Source organism: Chrysemys picta, chromosome 9 (genome assembly GCF_011386835.1).
Source record: "Chrysemys picta bellii isolate R12L10 chromosome 9, ASM1138683v2, whole genome shotgun sequence".
Taxonomy (NCBI): domain Eukaryota; kingdom Metazoa; phylum Chordata; order Testudines; family Emydidae; genus Chrysemys; species Chrysemys picta.
Window position 1 is genome coordinate 47805060 of NC_088799.1, and position 17765 is coordinate 47822824.

General features: G+C 47.3%; 1 protein-coding gene across 5 annotated transcripts in view; it reads left to right on the forward strand.

Moving 5' to 3' along the window:
- The first annotated feature begins 582 nt into the window (after positions 1 to 582).
- The window catches only part of NGEF (neuronal guanine nucleotide exchange factor), a 118690-nt gene continuing 101507 nt past the window's right edge, over positions 583 to 17765 (forward strand). Inside the window, exons 1-3 of one of the 5 annotated variants that reach the window (XM_065557005.1) lie at positions 583 to 814; positions 12857 to 12968; positions 13691 to 13912. The gene's annotated coding sequence lies outside the window, so the exon portion shown is untranslated. Of the gene's footprint in view, positions 815 to 4122; positions 4297 to 12856; positions 12969 to 13690; positions 13913 to 17765 lie in introns of those variants that run through there. The other 4 variants (XM_065557004.1, XM_065557006.1, XM_024111467.3 and 1 more) reach the window with 4 other exon arrangements.

The following is a 17765-nucleotide window of genomic DNA, read 5'->3' on the forward strand; positions in this document are numbered from 1 at the left end:
GTCCAGAGGAATTCTGAAACATCACGCCTAAGCCACCGCCAGAGACCATTAGTCTGATTAGGGACAACAGAAATGTAGGTACAAATCCTACATAGACTTCAAAGTATTTTTTGTAGAGAACATTTTGTAAAGGGAATTTTGATTAATAGATTCAAAAATAGACTGGCTCTGCTTCATACATATCAATGCCTAGCTACCTACACAAAAGGAATTAAAAGACAACAGCAATTAAAAAATAACCATAAAATTTAGCAATCAGATTGCATTATTTACAGCCATTAGAAAAGCAATAGCAGTGTCTAAGCCAGTTTGCCCTACCAGATGTAAACAGATACCATTTATTGTTTCCACTCATTTGAGTTTGCAGTTCTTGCACATCGTCCAAATTTTTAGATCTTCACTCAGTCATTAAAGATTTCTATTGGGCATGTTACTCATGCATTGTAGTTAAACCTTCAACCCAGACAGCATGAAGGACGTTTGATGTGTATTTGCACTGACTTATCTGAATAAAGGGATAACTGTTGCTTTAAATTATGTTTGCAGTGACTCTGGAAACTAAAGTAAACAAAGTCCTAGGGAAAACTTTTGCTTTCCAACATGCAGTGATTGGTTACAGAATGCGCTGGGGCTGAAGGTTGTAGATATTGCCAGCAGTGATTTCCCTCTCCAAGAATCAGATCTTTGCCATAAGTACCTTTAAAAAATCTTTGGGAATATAGTACAGAGTCAGTGGATATATGTCCAGTGGTAAATGGATGGTAAATGACCACATGGAGAGAATGAACCAGCCATGACAGATTCTCATTAGCAGGTGAGTGAAATTCTATTTGGGGGTTGGGGGGCGGTGATTGATGATGTTGACAGGGCACAATTGTGAGGAAAGAATTTCAGCCAACAAACAAGGACATAAATAAGGAGTCCCAACTGACACAGGCAGGGTGCCATTGTGTGTAGCTTATACTGTTGGAATGCTAGTGGACAGAGAGGAAGGAAACACACCATTGGCACAGCACAGCCGGCACAAACAAGTCACGCAGGGCATGACTTACTCTGCTGGGAGATCCTTTGCACAAAACAGGCATTAACAATTTAGAAGAGAAAACGTAAAGATCTAAGCAGCAAATGTTCCAGGCATCACCCACCCAAATGACATCTCTTCTTCCAGGCCCGTGTCACGGGTTGTGATTCTGTTCCTGACAGCTATTCATCTGCAACCTCTCACTAAAAAATTATTTTCCTTCTATTATCACCAGAATGAGCTTTCCCATTAGACTGCCAGTAGTTCAGCAGCAAAATCCTTGCAAAATTGTTCAGCATACAATACAGTAATCCAGCGGTTCTCAAACATCATTGCACCAGGACCCTCTTCTGACAACAAAAATTACTTCACGACCCCGGGGGAGAGAAGGGGGACCAAAGCCTGAGCCTGCCCGAGCCCCACCACCCCAGGCGGGAGGACCAATGTCGAAGCCCAAGGGCTTCAGCCCCAGGCAGGGGGGCCTGTAACCTGAGCCCTGCCGCCCAGGGCTGAAGCTGAACCCCAAGCCCCACCGCCCAGGGCTGAAGCCCGTGGGCTTTGGCACCAGGCAGTGGGGCTCGGGCTTCAGCCCCGGGCCCCAGCAAGTCTAATACCAGCCCTTGCGACTCCATTAAAACTGGGTCACGACCCACTTTGGTGTCACGACCCACTGTTTGAGAACTGCTGATTTAATCTACTGTTTACCATCAGTGAAGTTTTATTTGTTTGTCTGTTTTATTTAAAATGCAAAGTCCACGGGGGCTCAAAATCTCATAAGAACAAGCTTTCTCCTGAGATTTCAGTCTATTGATGGGCTCAGCTGTGTCAGAGGCGCTGTGATATATTATCTCCTAGACTGGCACTTCCAGTCCTGGCTGAACGCAGGAAATTGCACTAAAATTAAATTTAAAAATTATGGTAGCGTAACACTTTTGAACCTGCAAAAAGGCCAGGTTGGTTCAGGTTCACTTTGAGAGATGGGTGAAGGTTCAAGTCAGTTCTGATTTTCTACAGACTGAGAAGTATTGATAAGTCCAGTTATGATTATAGGAGCATATGTAGAACAATATTGTCAGTGAACAGAAAAGTCCTGCCCAGAGATACACAGAGTACACATATTGTTATCCTCTGCCATGGTTAGGGGGACATTTTCAGTGCTGGGTGAAGGATTAGCCATACAACCTCCATTAACTTTCACAGAGTTACCCGGCTCCAGCAGTTCTGTACTGAAAATTTACATTTTGAAATAACTTATTTAAAAATTTCTATACGCAGTTGTTACCCATCGTGTGCCTAGCCGCAATGTTTTCAGACTTCTGAGTGGCTCTAATCCTTTCACAAGGCAACAGCCCTCTGAGGCCTGAAGTAACGCAAATTGACAGGAGCCAGTAAAAAACAAAACTGGACTCAGCCCATAGAAGAAATTCTCCCCACTGAAGCCATCCACCAAGGAAATGCACGAGTACAAATAGGCCTAGGAGTGCATCCAGAAGATCAACAAACTTGGGCTTTGCCTATCCAATAGGGAAGCAAATTCCAGAATGAAGGTCGTGCTCCAAGAGCTTATCTGTACCAACACTTAGTGTGCCGCAGGCTGGGGCGTCAATCCACCCTGCACTGGCCTGCGACACACTAAACGTCCTTGTGGGCCCTGCTGCCGTGCACTAAACGTTCCCCGGGCCGCTTTAATCTACTCCCGGTTCAATTCAGAGTGGATCAAAGTGCACTGCAGAACTTTTAGTGCACCGCAGCAGGGGCCACATGGCTAGTTAGCGCGCAGCAGGCTAGCACAGGATAGATTCACAACTCAGCTTACCAGGGACTGTGTTCTTATAGACAAGCCCTAAGAACATTCTGCAACTGGCCCAGTGTAAAAGTCATGGAGACCAACAAGAACAGTGAAGAGCTAGAATTCCATCGAAAGGACCTGGCGACATGCATTGTGTGAAGTGCACAGAGATCTAATCCCTGCTCTTTCAGGCTATTCTTGCTGTATTACAGTAGCGTCTAAAGGCCCCAGCCCAGATTGGGACCCCCGTCAAGTTATGTGCTGAGCATACACATAGCAGGAGACCGTCCCTCAACAGCTAACAATTTAAATAGACAAGACAAAGGGTGAGAAAAAATAAGGGTCCATTACTGAGGTCCAGGAAGATTAACTGACTTGCCACAAGGAGTCTAGCAGAGCTGGGAGCTGAACCCAGATTGCTTGCCTCCCAGTCCATTGCTTGAAACAAGACTCTCTAAGGTCATCCTACCATTGCCCAGTTCTCCCACTCACTTACTAAAACAAGGCATTAGGGAAGTTGTTAGCAGAGCCCTGTGCCATCCTCTACAAGCAGAGGCCATTACTGCTACTGTATTAAGCTGGAAGGATAAAAAAAAATTAAGTGGCAGGGAGAGAGCTGTGGAGTCAGTTTCATGTCTTGCTGTCGTCAGTGGAAAAGGTTTGAACCTAGGACACATCAGCCAACTATTCACAGCACAGTCTGTCAAAGTAATGCTTTGCTCCAGTTCCATTTCAACCATGTCTGCTTGCACTGTCAAAGCTAGCAAGCAGAGTCCCCTGCTAGCCTCATTAAGTGATGGAGCAGGGAGCAGGCTGGTGAGCCTTCACTCTGCGATACACTTGGACAGGACACTGGATGACAGGCTGGCGAAGGAGGATTTGACTGTGCTGTCCTTTTATTTGTCAGGCTAATACGGACAAGTGTTGTGCTCTGAGCCAATAATAAAAGTAGCCTTCTGATAAGGTACAGGCTAAATGTTGACGCATACAGGTCAAGTCACATTTATTTTAAACTATTACACTTGGAAGGGAGAAATTCTCCTGCCTGTAGCTATACAGCTCTGGTTTTAAGCCCATGTCTGGAAGTGAGGGGAAGTGCATGTGCACAGGATACCAGATGATCGTAGGGTAGCATCCAATCTTATGAGTTAGCCCCTTGAGGTAGGTTCTGTAACTGACTGACCCTCCCAAGCCCTGTTTAGGGGGTGGTGCCATGCCACACCCACGGAGGGCTGGTTGCATGTCAGGCTGCACTCTCTGTCCCAGAGCAGCCTGGCACGCACACTGGGCCAGCCAGAAAGATAGTGCAAGATTGATCTTCAGGCCTTTTCCACAAGTTTGCACTTGGCCCTGCCTCCTTCTCCCTAATCATACAATCTAACCCTTCATCTGACTGTTGGGCTTGGCATGGAGGAGATTGCCTAAAGAAGAGTCTGGCTCTCATGACAGTTCTTTGATGTGGAGAAAGCACAAGCTGCAGTGACAAGTAAGGAGAGATTTATAAAACTCCATTAGGGAGTAAGCAGTATGGCAGAGCCCTGCAGCGGGATGGGCTCCCACAGGACCCACTGCCATAATAGCAGTAGTGGGTAAAATGTACTTTGTTGTGGGCGGGATGGGGTGGGCAAAAAAAACCCCAGTGGTAATTGCCCACTAAAACATTAATCTCTCATCAGTTTGTCATAAATAGAATTTCAGCAATGTAAAGTTGTTTTTTTAAAATAAAGGTTTTAATACTTCAATTTATCCAAGGAGTAGAAAGATTTGGTGTCTATTATAACAGGAGTTAAAGTATTTTTACATGGTTTAAACTATATATTTAAATATATATATATTTTAACCAACCAGGTTTTTTGTTTTTAGTGGCTTTAGGGGGCGGGGAGTGAGGAGAATCTGTCTCTCTTGTGGGATTTGCGGCATCTAAGTTTTTTGCAGGTGGGAGCGGAACAAAAATGCAAGAAACAATGTGGGAGCGGGTGGGAGTGGGACTTGCAGGGTGGGACGAGAGTGGGATTAAAAAAATAGTCCTACAGAGGGCTCTATAGTACAGGTTCCTTTTCATACCTATCCCATATAGTTTATTGCCAGAAGCAAGCCTACAGTTCATTGAAAAAAGCCACAGTACACAGTTTAGACTTTGCCCATAAATGTTTCAGCCTTCAAGAGTCAAAGGTGACTGATTTAGAAGCGACAGTTCTGGGCCATGATGAAGTGACCTGGGTTTTAATCAGAAACAAAGACATGAGACGTGAGACTTAATGGCAGGCTGGCTTGTCAGGGTCCATGAAAACATGGCAATAGGAGATGTGTCTGGTTTGGAGGTTTTTAACCAGGCTACGTAGTAGGCAGTCAGGCCTATTGCCCTTGGGACAGACAGCACTTGCAGTGCCCGGAAGAAAATTATAGCTGTGCCCATTTCTATTTCTAGATTTGCCCTGGTTACATGTGAGACACTCATTATGGAAAAAACAAGCACTGAAGGTTATTTCAACTACAAAGGAATAAGAACTCACTGGAAGTTGTACTGGAAACTATCCAGACTGTAGAAGGGAAAGAAGAGGGCTACGGTTAACCAAGGACTGAGTAACTGAGGCCATGTCTACACTATGGGGACTACAGTGGCATAGCTATGGCATAATCCCGTAGCGTAGCTGCACCCTGCAGTGATAGAACAGAAGTTCTTCTGTCCCTGCATTCTTCTGGTGACCTAGCTGCATCTAACCCGGGATTTGTGTAGGCAAAGCTATGGGGCTCAGGGGCATGGATTTTTCACATCCCTGAGCACTGTAGCTATGTCAGCCTAAGTTTTACGTATAGACAGAGCTGGAGAACTCTGCGGTCACTGAGCGGAGTATGTAGGCGAACAGACTGGCAGAAAAGGTGCTAGGAAAGACACTAAGAATCCTATTGGGCTGGTTTCGACTTAGACTGGGTTTTGAATGTCAGGGAGATCTGAACTGCTATTACTGCTACGGTGGGCTAATCTTGTAAAAGCATTGGGCTACATTCAGTCCTGGTATATGGGGCAGCAAGTTTGTAGAAATTTTGTTGGTGCCCAGAACACCCAGAGCCCACTCCCCCAAACTCTGCCCCCCCAAACTCCACCCTCCACCTGCCTAAGGCTCTGGGAGAGAGTTTGGGAGCAGGAGGGGTGCGTGGGAAAGGGGTGGGGGTGCAGGCTCTGGGAGGAAGGTTTGGGTCGGAGGGGTGTGTGTGGGAAAGGGGTGGGGGTGCAGGCTCTGGGAGGGAGGTTTGGGCCAGAGGGGTGTGTGTGGGAAAGGGGTGGGGTGTGCAGGCTCTGGGAGAGAGTTTGGGGGTGAGAGGGGGTGTGTGGGAAAAGGGTGGGGGTGCAGGCTCTGGGAGGAAGGTTTGGGTCGGAGGGGTGTGTGTGTGGGAAAGGGGTGGGGGTGCAGGCTCTGGGAGGAAGGTTTGGGCCGGAGGGGTGTGTGTGGGAAAGGGGTGGGAGTGCAGGCTCTGGGAGGGAGGTTTGGGCCGGAGGGGTGTGTGTGGGAAAGGGGTGGGGGTGCAGGCTCTGGGAGAGAGTTTGGGAGTGAGAGGGGGTGTGTGGTAAAGGGGTGGGGTGCAGGCTCTGGGAGGGAGTTTGGGGGGCAGAGGTGCAGGCTCAGGGAGGGGGTAAGGGGGGGTGCAGCGCTTACCTGGGGCTCCTAGGCAGGACGGGCCAGGGGGCCTCCATGTGGTGATACCCCCAGGCACTGCTCCCACAGCTTCCTATTGGCTGCAGGGGCGCTTGGAGCGGGACACAGACCCACCCTGCCCAGGGGCTGCAGAGATGGGCCGGCAGCCACGTGGGGCAAGCAGGCAGGAAGCCACTGAGCTCTGCTCTGCTGCCGGTGGTGAGTGGGGGCCCTGGGCCATTTTAAATGGCCCAGGGGATGGGGGGGAGGCGCCCGGGGCGGAAGGCAGGGCCGAGGCCCGGGACCCATAGAACTCACCGCCCACCCTGGTATAAACGGATGCAGTTCTCTTGCTGACCTGTTTTGTATGCGTGTGTCTTTAGTGCTCATGAAAGGTACCAGACTGACAGCTCTGGAGTAGGGCATAGGCACACCCGCACAAGCATCCCTGCTAATTTACCTCTACCCACATGAGTCACCCTGTGCAGGGCCAAGGGGGCATGTTGTATGGAGAAGACTTACAGTATTGCTTTGGAATGTGTAACACTGACTTGCTGTTTCTGCTGTCTATGGTTAACAACGCCATGTGGATTCTTATGGGGGAGAACCTTACAAGAGTTGAGGTCTTGAGCGTTGCTCTTCCCAGAAGCAGTGAAGTATCATCTACCCTTTTTGTACATCACCAGCATATGGTACTAGTTGTGCTCTGATGCCTGTGTTACCAATTCATTCACACTTGGGGGCCCTGCACACACATATCCTGCTGGCCAGCTATAGCACTGCGCCCTATTTATTACACTTTATAACACTGCTCCTGCCCATGTGCATTCACTACCAACAGCAACTGAAACCAATCACCAATTGACTTCTCACAGATACATTGACACCATCATCCCTCTGCCCAAGGAAGAGCAGGGGGCCTTGCATCCTGCTTTCCCTAGTGGCTTCTAAGTGGAGGTGGGCAGCACCGGAGGCAAAAAGCAGGAGGCAGAAAGAGAAGGGGGTGACTGAGAGGCAGAAAGGAGCTAGGAAGTTGTCAATACGCAGAGGTAAGGCAACAGGGCAGGAGGGAGCAGGACAAGGTTTGCACAGGGTTTTTCAGAAACACCCAACCCAGGAATGTACTTTTACTATGACATGTGCACTAATTTAAGGAAATGAATAAAATAAGGTCAGGCTTTTGTTTAATTAATTGTAAGGTCTTATAATGAAAACCAGAAAGGCCTGTAGATTTCCACTCATGCTTCTCAATATACTTTAAGAATTAGGTTGACTCTCCCTACACAGTCGCAGTGTATATGGCATGGCCCCACAGGGGGAATGCTTTAATGTCTAAGAGAGAGCTCTCAGCTACTTCCACTCAGTGAGACCCAGGGGATGAAGCATAAATTTCTGTTGGACAGGATTGGAGACCTGGGAAGTTAACAAATGTGTCTTTGAAGCACCGACTATGTTTGTAAGCTGTATTATGAGCTTGATATGCTATTTTAGTCTTTGTTTTTGCCATATAAAGCATCAAGAAACAAAGTATAAACAAAAATAAAAGATAAGCCATTCTGCTGGCAAGAAATATATCACGGGTGGCCAAACTGTGGCTCGCGAGCCATATGCAACTCTTTTACCATTAAAGTGCAGCTCATGGTGCCCCACTGCCCCCATCCTCCCCATTCTCCATCTACCAGACGGGGGTGGGGGGAGCTCGGGACCTCTGCCTTGCACCAGGATGGTGGAGTCAGGGGCGGCTCCAGGCACCAGTGCAGCAAGCGCGTGCCTGGGGCGGCCAGCTGCGGGGGGCGGCCTGCCAGTCACCGTGAGGGTGGCAGTCAGGCTGCCTTCGGTGGCGTGCCTGCGGGAGGTCCTCTGGTCCCGCAGTTTCGGCGGCAATTCGGCAGTGGGTACGCCGAAGACGCGGGACCGGCGGACCTCCCGCAGGCATACCACCGAATCTGCGTTACCAGCGGATCGCCCACAGGCATGCCGCCGAAGGCTGCCTGACTGCCGTCCTTGGGGCGACAAAATACATAGAGCCGCCCCTGGTGGAGTAGGGGCTTCTGCCCAGTGGGGAGGGGGGTCTCGGGGCTTCTGGCTGAAGTCCAGAGTCCCATCAGGCACTTCTCATGGGGCTGAAGCCCTGAGCCCCAGCAGGTGTGCCCTACTCCTATAATTATCTATGGATCTATCTTTGTTAGGGCACCTAGGGGTGGTGAGCAGGGGTGGCAGGTTTGTATAATTTTTGGTGGTGTCCAGAACAGGTACAATTCCCGCCCCCCCCCCACCACCTGCCTAAGGCTCTGGGAGGGAGTTTGGTTGTAGGAGGGGTGAGGGATCGGGCTCTGGGAGGGAGTTTGGGTGCAGGGTGTGGGCTCTGGGCTGGGGCAGGAGGAGGTGTGGGGTGCAGGCTCTGGGAGGGAGTTTGGGTGCAGGAGAGGTGAGGGGTTGGGCTCTGGGAGGGAGTTTGGATGCAGGGTGTGGGCTCTGGGCTGGGGCAGGATGTTGGGATGCAGGCTCTGGGAGGGAGTTTGGGTACCGGAGGGGTGAGGGGTTGGGCTCTGGGAAGGAGTTTGGGTGCAGAAGGGGGTTTGGAGTGCGGGCTCTGGGCTGGGGCAAGAGGTTGGGATGCAGAAGAGGGTGCGGGATGCGGGCTCTGGGAGGGACTTTGGGTGCAGGAGGGGTGAGGGGTTGGGCTCTGGGAAGGAGTTTGGGTGCAGGATGTGGGCTGTGGGATGGGGCAGGGGGTTGGGGTGCAGGAGGGGGTGTGGGGTGCAGGCTCTGGGCTGGGGAAAGGGGTTGGGGTGCAGGTTCTAGGAGGGAGTTTGGGTACGGCAGGAGAAGGGTAAATTAAACAGAGGGGCGGAGAACAGGCAAAGCTCTCAGGGATGATCACTAAATGAGGTCCCATCCCGTAACATCTGATGGCCCACAACCAAGTCAATATCCTAAGAAAACCCACATGCCACCCCAAAGGCCCCCACAGGCCTAATCAGGCCAGTGGGACTAGAGCTCAGCATATAGGGTTAATATCCTCCTCTGCGCAGCTGATTGCTCTGCTTGCAGATGGATGGTGTCCAGCCCTGGCTGGCTTCTGGCTCAGGGTATGGCGGGGCGGGGCGAAAGAGGTTATGGGTGCTGCTTGTTTTCAGCCCCCATGTGTGCCACAGCTTTTGGGGCTTGACTCTCTGTTGTGCAATGATGAATGGGGGGCCCCAGGCTCTCCAACTGGGAGAGTCGGAACAACTGCTCCTCCAGATGCTGTGGGGAGCAACAACCAGCCTCTTTCCCTGCTCATGCTGTCAGTCTCTCTGACTCGGCTCACGGGGGCCAGGCCACTTGGGTCAACTGAGCAACCCAGTCAAGGCCCTGGTCTAGCCCCCACTGGCTGGGGGTGTCCCGCCGTCACTGCCAAGGCAGGCAGCTGCCTCTGTGCTGCTCTCTGTGCCCCGAAGCCTCCACGCTGGCAGAGGCTGCAGCTATAGATAAAATTATGGAGACACTTTTTATGTGATCTATACCTTAGCGGGGTGTGTGTATAGCTGTATAAGTGTATACAAATACAAACACACACACCGCTTGCTTCTAGCCCTGAAAGATCCTGAGAGACCAGACTTTAAAGTTAGGACATTTTTATATCTAGAGAATCCCTTTTAGATCATTTTTGGAAGGGCTTTCAACAAATGAGTTTTACTCTCTCCCCCTCCAAGCTGCGTTTAGTTGATCTCATGGTGTCAAGGCTGTATCCCCACTTTGAACTTTAGGGTACAATGTGGGGGCCTGCATGAAGACTTCTAGGCTTAACTACCAGCTTAGCTCTGGTCCGCTGCCACCATCTCAAAGCTAATTTCCTTCCCTGGGAAGCCTTGAGAAACCTTTCACCAATTCCCTGGTGAATACAGATCCAAACCCCTTGGATCTTAAAACAAGGAGAAATTAACCATTCCCCTCCTTCCTCCCACCAACTCCTGGTGAATACAGATCCAACCCCCTTGGATCTAAAAACAAGGAAAAAATCAATCAGGTTCTTAAAAAGAAGGCTTTTAATGAAAGAAAAAGGTAAAAATCATCTCTGTAAAATCAGTATGGAAAATAACTTTACAGGGTAATCAAACTTAAAGAGCTCAGAGGACTCCCCTCTAGTCTTAGGTTCAAAGTACAGCAAACAAAGATAAACACTCTAGTAAAAGGTACATTTACAAGTTGAGAAAACAAAGTAAAACTAAGACGCCTTGCCTGGCTATTTACTTACAAGTTTGAAATAGGAGAGACTTGTTTAGAAAGATGTGGAGAACCTGGATTGATGTCTGGTCCCTCTCAGTCCCAAGAGCAAACGAACTCCCAAACAAAGAGCACAAACAAAAGCCTTTCCCCTCACAAGATTTGAAAGTATCTTTTCCCCTTATTGGTCCTTTGGGTCAGATGCCAGCCAGGTTACCTGAGCTTCTTAACCCTTTACAGGGAAAAGGATTTTGGAGTCTCTGGCCAGGAGGGATTTTATAGTACTGTACACAGGACAGCTGTTACCCTTCCCTTTATAGTTATGACACATGGTGACTACAGCATATGGCTTTACAGAATGCATAAAATGGTGCCAATCCTAAAACATTTTTTAAAATCTCTAAAGTGTTTCTGAAATGGATTCTCTGTTCCATTATGTGGCACACACAGAATAGTGGGGCAAGATAAAAAGGCTTTATTAGCACTAGTTTGCAGTGAGCTGCACAACTCATTAAAGGCTTTGTCTCCAGTAAATAATGCACCAGCCCAAAAATCGCTCCAATAAAACCGTTACGTACCACACTGTTGTGTATTCCACATAAACACAAATATCTTTCTATAAAATCACAAACAGCAACATGTTCCCTTCTGCAGCAGCAACTATCTAGCAAATCTTGGGCTACCTTTTTACTTAGATTCCTGCACCTGGGCAGAGTCCCACTGACTTCAGTAGGGGCCCACCTGCACATGAAACTCTTTAAAGGATTGGGGCCCATCTGAGTAAGAGCTGCAGCTAAATGAGGGAGGGCTGTAGCTGGATTGTGACCCATATTTGCCAAGCAGTCTTAGCCTCCCTAGGGTGCGTATTAAGTAGACAGTTTACAGAATGAGCTGTATTAGCTTGAATTCTGTGAAACACGAGGGAGGAAATCAATGGTTACTAAATGAAGGCTGTAAAGAAGGGGTGAGATTTGTTTTCAGGTGCAAATACCAGTTACAAAATAATTAAAACCATTAAAAAAGAAGCTGAGAGGGTCCAGCAAACATGCATTTCTTTGTACATTCAGATCATGCTATAAAAAAAAGCCACACACTCTCTGAAAGGTTATTAGGTCAAAATATTGTCCTAAAAATGGCCTCATCTGGTTTATTTTGTTTATTTTTAAATGACAAAAATGCACAAGGCATGGTTTTTATGTTTGTGTTTTACATTTTCAGATAGAATATGAGAACTCATTGCTTTTAGAAGGGTAAAACCTTCCAGATGAGGCCACTGCTAAGGGGCTAATACTTTTTAAAAGCAAATTAATAGATTTGTAATGCCAGAAGGGACCATAATGATCATCTGCTAGTCTGACCCACGGCATAACAAAGGCCACAGAACCTCACCAAGTAATTTGTGCATTAAGCCCATCATTTCTAATTGAGCTTCACCATTTCTTTTAGGAAGATGTTCAGTCTTGATTTAAAGGCTTCAAGTGACAGAGAATTCACTATGGCCCTAGGTAATTTATTCCAATGGCTAAGTAACTTCACAGTTAAAAATTTGCACCTTATGTCTGGTCTGGATTTGTCTAGCTTCATCTTCCAGCCACTGGATCTCATTATGCCCTTTTCTGTTAGCTAAAGAGCTATCTAGTTACTATTAGAAACCTTACTCATGCAAGTACTTGTAGAACATGATCAAGTCACTTCTTAACCTTCTCTTGGATAAACTAAACTGAATAGTTTCAGTTTCTTAAGTCTCTGACTATAAGGCAGGTTTTCCAAACCTCAAATCATTCTTGTAGCTCTGTCAACATCCTTTGTGAACTCTGTCCACTGGAATTTGACATAGTATTCCAGTAAGAGACTCACTAATACTGTATACAAAGGGAATACCACCTTCCTACACCTTGTACATGCAAGGATCACATTGGTTTTCTTAGCTACACCTTTGCACTGGGAACTTACATTCAACTGGTTATCTGCTATGACCCCATACAGCGTTACTGCATTCCATGAACGGGTCCCCTACCTCATAAGTGTGACTTACATTCTTTGTTCCTAGATATATGACTTTGCACTTGGCTGTATTAAAATGCATGTTGTTCAAATGCACTCACTTTACAAAATGATCCCCATTGACCTGTCCCCATCATTATTTACCACTCCCCCAATTTTCCTGTCATCTGAAATTACCACCAGCCATTTTTTTTCCAGATCATTGATAAAGACATTGAATAGCATCAGGACACAGTCTCTGTGGGACTTCCACTAGAAACATCCCTATCGCACGACATCCCATTTACAATTACTTTTTGGGATCTATCAGGTAACCAGTATTTAATCAATTTAATATTGATTTCATATATTGCTTTTTTAAAATCAGGAAGTCATATAGGACTAAGTCAAATACCTTACTTATTATGTCAACAGTTACCTTTATCAACCAAACTTGTAACAATCTCTTAAATTAGATCATGTTTATTTGATATAAAACACTATTTTCAAAAAACCCAACAACCCATGTTGATTAGTATTTATTATACTACCATACTTTAATTTTTTTTTAAATGATTATGTCCCATATCAGCCTTTCCACGATTTCACCTGGGATCAGTGTCAGACTAACTAGCTTAAAGTTACCAAGATCGTTCCATTTACTCTTTTAAAATATTGGCACAACATTAGCTTTTTCCCCCAGGCCTTTGGAGCTTGCCCTGCATTTGTTAAAAATCATCATCAATGGGTTAGAGCCCCTCAGCCAGTTCTTTTCATTCTTGTCCTTTTAAAGCAGATCTTTAATCTGCATTGTCTTGAGCAGGAGGCTGGATTAGATGACCTAACATGTCTTGTCATCTCTAATTTCTATGCACCCTACCCTGCAGTCCTTATTCTAACAAGACTGAGTTTGGTCAAAAGAATTTAGTCCCTAGGCTCTGTGGGCAGGTGCCTCACCTCCTCCCGTGAGATATAGTGGTTGTCTCAGTTTCCCTCTTACTGGCAGGGTAGTTTGGCTCCTCAGCCAGCTATAAAAAGTCCTTCCCTTCTCAGGTACACATGAGTTCATTGAAACAAATTCCTTGGGGCTTGCTACAGCCCAGCCAGGGCCGGCTCCAGCTTTTTTGCCACCCCAAGTGACGGAAAAAAAAAAAGAGAAAAAAGAAAAAACAATTGAGTTGCCGCCGAAGAGCCGCCGAAGAGGAGGAGAGGGAGTGAAGGACCCGCCGCCGAATTGCTGTGCTCCCAGCTGTGGTAGTTATGCCCCTCGTGGAGGTGGGTTTTTTAGTGCGCTTGCACCATGACCACACAAGCCACATTAAAGCCCTGCCATGGCAACGCTTTAGCGTTACCAGTGTAGACTAGCCCTCAGGGTCTTCAGTAGAACCTGCCTTCTCATCGCTCTCAGAGCACGTTCTCTGGAAGTCCAGCCTCTCTGTAATGGGTCATAATAGACCCCAGCTGATCCGTTTACTATCTCCTCCCAGCTTGCATTAACCCCTTTTCAGCTCCCATTGCAAGAAAGTTTTGTACCCTATCCTTTAACTTTATGTATATGTGTAGTCTCATTCTGTCACTGGCTTCTGAAGTCATTGGGACAACTCGTGAGCACAGGTAAACACACGTGTTTGCACAATCGGGATCTTTGACTATTTCTTTTGGGTTTAGAGTTGTTATATTCATTTTGTGTTAAACATAAGGGCTTCTCTACCTGGTGATTTAGTGCACAGCAAGCCAGGGTGTGAATCTACAGGGCTCGAGCCTGCCATACGTTACCTGGCTGTGTGGACCCTGCTACTGTGCACTAGAAGTTCTGTAGTGAGCTCTGGCATCAAAGCACAGTACACTAAAGCATACTAGGGAATTTTTGGTGTATGGCAGCAATGCCCACACAGCCAGTTAGTGCCTGGAGCGCTGTAGATTCACACACTAGCTTGCCATGCACTAAATCGCAGACAAGCCCTAATTATATCAGAATTCCAGATTAATTAAAAATACTCTACAGAAACCAATGGAAATAAACTCTGGCTGCTTTAAAATATTACAGCAAAAATCTTTTTTGAGATGGGGCGACCACATCTGCACACGGTATTCAAGGTGTGGGCGTACCATGGATTTATATAGAGGCAATATGATATTTTCTGTCCTGTTATCTATCCCCTTCTTGATGATTCCCAACATTCTGTTCGCTTTTTTGACTGCTGCTGCACATTGAGTGGATGATTTCAGAGAACTATCCACAATGACGCCAAGATCTCTTTCTTGAGTGTTAACAGCTAATTTAGACCCCATCGTTTTATATGTATAGTTAGGATTATGTTTTCCAATGTGCATTACTTTGCATTTATCAACATTAAATTTCATCTGCCATTTTGTTGCCCAGGCACCCAGTTTTGTGAGAGCCTTTTGTAAAAGCTCTTCACAGTCTGCCTGGGACTTAACTATCTTGAGTAGTTTTATATCATCTGCAAATTTTGCCACCTCACTGTTTACCCCTTTTTCCATATAGTTTATGAATATGTTAAATAGGACTGGGCTCAGTATAGATCCCTGGGGGACACCACTATTTACCTCTCTCCATTCTGAAAACGGACCATTTATTCCTACCCTTTGTTTCCTATCTTTTAACCAGTCACCAATCCATGAGTGAACCTTCCCTCTTATCCCATGACTGATTATTTTGCTTAAGAGCCTTTGGTGAGCCAGCTGGTCTTTATACTGGTCGGGCCAGCTGGCCTTTCATGTTTCATGTACTGACGCTGGTATTATGCTTATTTCTTGTATTTAGCTTCAACATCTCTGGCTTTATGTAGCAGATAAAAAGTACTATGCTTGGGACAAATCCAATTCCCAGAACTAGTCTGATCATGCAGCCCCACAGTCTGCTCCCATTGTGCACTAGGTACTAGCTGTTAATTACATTCACCACCATCTTTGAGTCCACAGAGGGTCCGACTCCTGGCTTTCAAATATAAACTGTTCCACTCCCTTAGAAGCAACCGCAGCTACCTCCTTCCCCCACACATCCATATGACTGACTTTTCTTCCAGAAATCTTATCAATTTTTAAGGTTATGACCAGTTTCTGGAGCTTTGTCTAACACACCAAGTTCAGCCAACTCTCATACAACAGCATCTCCATCACAGAGTAAAGCTTCTGCCCAAGCAAATTCTTCACACTCTAAATTCTCTCTCGAGTCGCAAGGAAAATCTTTAGTACTGCTTTACATGCAGCATTTGGCCACATCATTTTTATTTGCTCTGCCTTTTTTTTTTTTAAATAGCCTCCTATTCTCCCAGAGCTTGCCCTTTGGGCCTGTAAACCAGCATATCTGTCTGTAAAATAAACTCAAATATTTCAGCAAAAACAACAAGGAGTCCTTGTGGCACCTTAGGGTATGTCTACACTATGAGAGTAGTTCAATTTTATTTAAAGCGAATTTGTGGAACCGATATTACAAAGTCGAACGTGTGTATCCACGCTAAGGACAGTAATTCGACTTTGTGAGTCCACACTAACGGGGCAAGCGTCGACATTGGAAGCGGTGCACTGTGGGTAGCTATCCCGCAGTTCCCACAGTCCCCGCTGCCCATTGGAATTCTGGGTCGAGCCCCCAATGCCTGCTGGGGCAAAAAAATGTGTTGAGGGTGGTTTTGGTTAACTGTCGTCATTCAACCCTCACTCCCGCTCTCCCACTGTGAAAGCGCCGGCGGGCAATCAGTTCGAGCACTTTTCTGGTGATTGACAGTGCGGACGCCACAGCACCGCGAGCATGGAGCCCGCTGTGATCATCGCTGCAGTTATGGCTGTTGTCAATACCTCGCGCCTTATCATGCACCTTTTTCAGAGGCAGTTGCTGAGAAATCGGGCGAGGAGGCTACGGCAGCGTGGTGAGGACATTAAGTCTGAGAGGGGCACAGACCTCTCACAAAGCATGGAACCCCGCGCCGTGGACATCATGGTGGCAATGGGTCATGTTGATGCTGTCAAACAGCGATTCTGGGCCCGGGAAACAAGCACGGACTGGTGGGACCGCATAGTGCTGCAGGTCTGGGATGAATCACAGTGGCTGCGAAACTTTCACATGCGTAAGGGAACTTTCCTGGAACTTTGTGAGTTGCTGTCCCCTGCCCTGAAGCGCAAGGACACATGGATGCGAGCAGTCCTGACTGTCCAGAAGTGAGTGGCCATAGCCCTCTGGAAGCTTGCAGCGCCAGACAGCTACCGGTCAGTCGCCAAGCAATTTGGAGTGGGCAAATCTACCGTGGGGCTTGCTGTGATGCAAGTAGCCAACGCAATCGTTGAGCTACTGCTCTCAAAGGTAGTGACCCTGGGAAACGTGCAGGTGATCATAGATGGCTTCGCTGCGATGGGATTCTCAAACTGCGGTGGGGCTATAGATGGAACTCACATCCCTATCCTGCGACCGGACCACCAGGCCAGCCAGTACATTAACCGAAAGGGCTACTTTTCAATGGTGCTACAAGCACTGGTGGACCATAGGGGACGTTTTACCAACATCAACGTTGGATGGCCGGGCAAGGTTCATGACGCTCGCGTTTTCAAGAACTCTGGTCTGTTTAGATGGCTGCAGAAAGATATTTACTTCCCGGACCACATAATAATTGTTGGGGATGTGGAGATGCCTATAGTCATCCTCGGGGACCCAGCCTACCCGCTAATGCCCTGGTTCATGAAGCCCTATACAGGCACCCTGGACAGTGAAAAAGAACTCTTCAACTACTGTCTGAGCAAGTGCAGAATGATGGTGAAGTGTGCTTTTGGACATCTCAAGGGGAGATGGAGAAGCTTACTGACTCGCTCTGGTCTCACCGAAACCAATATCCCCATTGTTATTGCAGTTGCTGTGTGCTCCACAGTCTCTGTGAGAGCAAGGGGGAGACCTTTATGGCGGGGTGGGAGGTTGAGGCAAATCGCCTGGCTGCTGATTATGCCCAACCAGACACCCGGGTGATTAGAAGAGCCCAGCGGGACGCGTTGTGCATCCGGGAAGCTTTGAAAGCTAGGTTCCAGAGTGAGCAGGGTAGCCTGTGACTATTACGTTTGTTTAAACAGAAGCTGAACTGCCCCCGTTTCTTTACCCAGTTAATGTTGACTATCCTCTCCA